Source organism: Lygodium microphyllum, chromosome 5 (assembly GCF_053477565.2).
Source record: "Lygodium microphyllum isolate KBCC chromosome 5, Lygodium_microphyllum_v1.1.10, whole genome shotgun sequence".
Classification (NCBI taxonomy): domain Eukaryota; kingdom Viridiplantae; phylum Streptophyta; class Polypodiopsida; order Schizaeales; family Lygodiaceae; genus Lygodium; species Lygodium microphyllum.
Genome location: NC_141139.1, coordinates 158,073,153 through 158,078,200, shown reverse-complemented (window position 1 = coordinate 158,078,200; position 5,048 = coordinate 158,073,153).

Genomic DNA, 5,048 nt, shown 5'->3' with positions numbered 1-5,048 from the left:
AGATGAGTTTCCTCTGGAGATGGTCTGCAATTATTGCTGGATATGCACAGCATGGGCGAGACGAGGAGATGCTTGTGTCTTTTGATAAGTTGCAATGTGAGGGTCACTTTCTAGATGCAGTCAGCTGTACCTGTCCCTCGAAAGTGTGTGCTGGGATAGGAGCAGTTGACAGGGTTGAACAAGTTCGTGATGAAATCACTCAGATTGAAATTGTTGCAGAAAATATTTTGTTTGGCAATGCTCTGGTCGGTATGTAAGCCAAATGTGGTGCATTTGGCAAAGCCCAGGGAGTGTTAGATAAGCTTCCTATCTTGGATATGGTAGCTTGGAATGCACTTTATTACTAGATACACACAGCAAGGGCAAGGTAAGGGTGCATTAACGTGTTATGATAAAATGTGACGCGAGGGTAAATATCCGGATGCAGTCTTGTTAACCAGCATCGTGAAAGCATGTGCTGACATAGGGACATTTGTCAAGGGTGAACAGAAGTCATGAAGTTGTCGCTGGGTTTGTTGCAGAGAAATGTTGTGTTGGGAATCCTCTGGCAGATATGTATGTTGTTAGCTTTGTGCATTCCATGGTTTTTAGGCACCTTCTTCAGGTCTATAGGTGGAGGCTGAATGGGCAGCTGGGCAGCTCATATATGGCTGACCTGTTGTTTCAAGTCTCATCCCAGTGGCCTACTTACATGTGCTGGTCCACTCTACTTGTATCTTGCATCATCACACATCCTTGGAGAGAGGGAGAGTGGAGGCACTGCTGGTCATCATCGTGCTGATACCCTGGTAGCATTGTACAGTTCATCTCATGCTTCATCTTATGGATTCCAGTGCCCATCCATTCTGAGTTCATCTCTTTGTCAGTGTTTATGCTTTGTTCTTTTCATGCTTCCATTCATTTGCACATTCTCATATGGTATCGAACGGCTAGGATCTATGATTCTGGTGCTGTTTGTTGCTGTCTACTGACTATTTTCGGATCTGCAATACATGCATTTTCTGCTGTTGGAGCTCCTGTGCATTGTGTTTTTCACTCTCAGCCCTTCCTTTCTGAAGGGTGGCTTGTATAGCTGCTGGGTGACAACCTTCTTGTGGCAGGTGACCTGTGTTCTGCTGCAACCAAGTCGTTGGATCCTGCAATTTTTGACTGCTGCACTTGTAGTGAGGGCTGGGACTCGTTTTGCTAAGGATGTTCTACCTAATGCCTGTTGTTATTTCACCTCCAGAACCTTGCACTTGTGAGCTGACTGCTCTTGTGTGCTGGTAAAACCTGTGCTTTTGCTGATCTAACCTTTCTTACACTGGTGTCTTGCATTTTCAGCTTCAGAGAGGGGGTCTTGTGTGTTGGTAGTTGTGATTTATCGCTACATTCAGTTCATTGCTGTGCTAGTCTGTGTTCTCTTGACTGCTTGTGTATGAGAAATTTTAGACTCTTGATTGGGCTATTTGAATACAAGTGCCCCAGGTATCTGTCTAAAACCCTCTCTCATTCTATCTTCATTTACTCCTATGGCACCTCTGGGTGGTTCTATTAATGATAAGCTTAAATAGTCTAACTACTCTACTTGGAGTGCCATTATGAAGGCATGGTTTGTGTAGAAGTGATTATGGTACATAATCTTGGGATCAACTCCTTGTTCTCAAATGACCATCTCCATTATCATGTGGTTGGATGGAGTAAGAATTTGAGGAAGCAGTCCTTGATTGGGACACAAATGATGCTGCTACATATTTGGCTATTCTTTGATGCCTCTCAAAGAAGTCCTTCTGATGGTCACCTCAGGTGGGACTTTTCCCAAAGGTGTGGGCGAAGCTCTGCCAGATCTATGAGGCTCCATCACCCATGCGATTGGTATCCTCTTTGGTCAGCTTCAGTCCATCAAGTTTGAGCCGATGAAATGTATTCAGTCCTTTCTTCTGCAAGTGCATCCCTTCTGAGTTTGATGTGGCTAAGGCTTTGAGGGCTTTATCAGATCTTGTGAGTTTCCAGCATATAACATCTATGTTGTGGAGCATGAGTTTGCACTTAGGCTACATGGGAGGTTTCCATCTCAAGCTGGCTATCTGCATGCTCTAGACTTTGCAGCTATAGAGAGGGGTTATACAAAGAAGGGGAAGTGCTACTTCTATGATAAGAATGAGCATCTCTGGAAGGATTGCAAGAAGCTAGCAGCTTTGTGGAAGGAGGAGGAGGACAGGGATAAATTGCGACTCTTTAGCATCATTGGACTTTGACTCTCGTTTGGGTTACATGGCTAAGGATGTGGTGACCTAGGGATCTATCTTCTAGCCCTAGTAATGTTGTTGCTCCTCATTAGTTTCCAAGAGAGGGATTGTGAGAGGGTGGTGGTGGTGGGACTCAGCGGCCTCATGTACAAAAGAATAACACAAATAAGAAGTTAAAAATTACTTAACCCTCAATCAGGACACTAGTTAGCTAATTAGCTAGCTAGTTTGGTATCAACTACTTAATTACTACTTAGTGAGATGTCTATTTAACTAGCTGATTGATAAAGCCTTTTTAGATAGCTAATACTACCTCTAATGAAATGTTTATTTATGTAATTGGTTGGTATGGCCTTCTTAGCTTGCTACTTAAATCGAGCCAACTACTAGACCATTTAGGAAGCACTGCATCCAATTAGTTTGTCAACAAGTTACGTAATTGACTAGGATACTAGTTGGCTAATTAGTTTGCTATTCTATATCTAGTTAATTAGTAAACTATTCCCTAGTGAGACACCTACTTACTTAACTAGTTGGTACGGCCTTCTTAATATGTACTTAGATATAATCAACTACCAAATCATTTAGAACGCATTGGATCCAATCACTTAGCTAACTAGCTATGTATCTAGCTAAAAGCTAGCTATAGCTACATGCCTAGCTAGTAACTAGCTAAGTAGTTATGTACTTGGTTGGTAAGATAGCTAAGTAGTTATGTACCTTGTCAAGATTGTGGGAGAGAAAGGAGTCTCGCTTGAAGCTTTCTTGCTTGCACAATGGGGGAAGACACACAAGGGTGGAGGCTGAAAACAGTTTTCCTCTTCTTAGTTGTGTAAGCCAAAAGAACTCTCTTACAAAGAAATAGAAGAACCCTATATATGGGTCTCAAACCAGACTCAACTAACAAAGGTGGCATACTAACTGAGCCACGAACTAGAGTAGATAAGGATAGCTATCATGTAGCTATTATTCATGGACGGTGTACCAACCGCGTCTGCAACTGACAAGTCGGTGACATAAATACACAACGGTCACCCTGGCGTATCACGAGTGGAGCTCGATATCTCAACACTCTCCCTCGAGCTCAATCCCAATTCCTGCACACCAAGCAGGTCTCTGAACTTGCGCAGCTTCTCTGCGCCCAATGCCTTCGTGAATATGTCAGCTACCTGATCCTATGTGCTGACATAAACTAGATCAATAAGACCTAGTAAAACCCTCTCTCGCACATAGTGATAATGCACCTCAATGTGCTTTGTTCTAGCATGATAGACTGGGTTATTTGCCAAGTGTATACTACTCATGTTGTCACAATAAATGACAACTGGCCCATCTGTAGACTGATGCATATCATAAAGTAGCTTATGCAACCAAGCTACCTCACATGCAGCCATTGCTGCACCCCTGTACTCAGCCTCTGTGCTCGACAAGGCAACTGTAGGCTGTTTCTTGCTGCTCCAAGTGACTGCAGCACTCCCAAAAGAGAATACATATCCACTGGTAGATCGTCTATCAGAAATACTACCAGCCCAATCAGCATCAGTGTATCCATGCAACTGTATCTGAACCCCAGTCTCATAAAATAGTCCATACTGCAATGTGGACTTCACATACCTAAGTATGCGTCTAGCCGCATCCAAATGTGGTTTCCTTGGAGCCTGCATAAACTGACTTACCAATCCAACAGCATAGCTCAAATCTGGCCTGGTAATAGTCATATAAATCAAACTTCCTACTATGCGTCTGTACATAGTAGGGTCTTCTAGAAGCTCACCTGCATCTGTGCTCAGCTTCACATTTTGCTCCAAAGGAACTGAAATAGGCTTACAGCCTGTCATCCCATATTTGGACAGCATGTCCAATCCATACTGCCTCTGCAAGAGCTGTATCCCACTTGGTGATCTAATCACCTCAATGCCCAAGAAATAACGCAGTTCTCCCAAATCCTTCATCTCAAACTTCTGCTTCAATAGCATTTTCATATGAAGGATATCTTCATCACTGTCACCTGTCATAATCAAATCAACATAAATGACAAGCAGCATAATACCTTTCTCTGTTTTTCTCACATAAAGTGAGAAATCTGCCTTGAAAATCTGAAAGCCAATAGTGACAAGATACTGTCCTATCTTGTCAGACCATGCTCTAGGTGCTTGCTTCAAGCCATACAAGGCTTTCTTCAACCTGCAAACAAACTCAGGATGAACAGCATGCACATAACCTGGTGGCTGCTCCATATAGACCTCTTCTTGCAAATCACCATGCAAGAAGGCATTCTTTACATCCATCTGATGTAAAGACCATCCCTTTGATGCAGCCATAGCAATGACTGCTCTTACGGTTGCCATCCTTGCAACCGGACTAAATGTTTCTTCATAGTCAATGCCATATGTTTGTGCATACCCCTTGACTACTAATCTTGCCTTGTATCTGTTCACAGAACCATCAGCATTGTGCTTCACCTTATAAACCCACTTACAGCCAATTGCATTCTTACCTTTAGGCAAAGGTACTAACTCCCATGTAGCATTTGCTTCCAAGGCATCCATTTCTTCATCCATGGCTTTCTCCCATTTTTCTTTTCCCATGGCTTGCTCAAAAGATGTGGGTTCTGGTTCCTGTATCACTTTGACCATATATGCATAGTGAATGGCTGTAAATCCATCATATTTCAGCCTATCCACAGGATACCTAGCTCTTGTAGACCTGCGCAAAGTAGGTTCACTCCCAGGTGCTCTCAAAACATCCCTGGTTTTCCTTACTCCAGGTGTAACAATAGAAGGAATACCTAACTCATCATCAATGCTCTGTTCTGAGCCA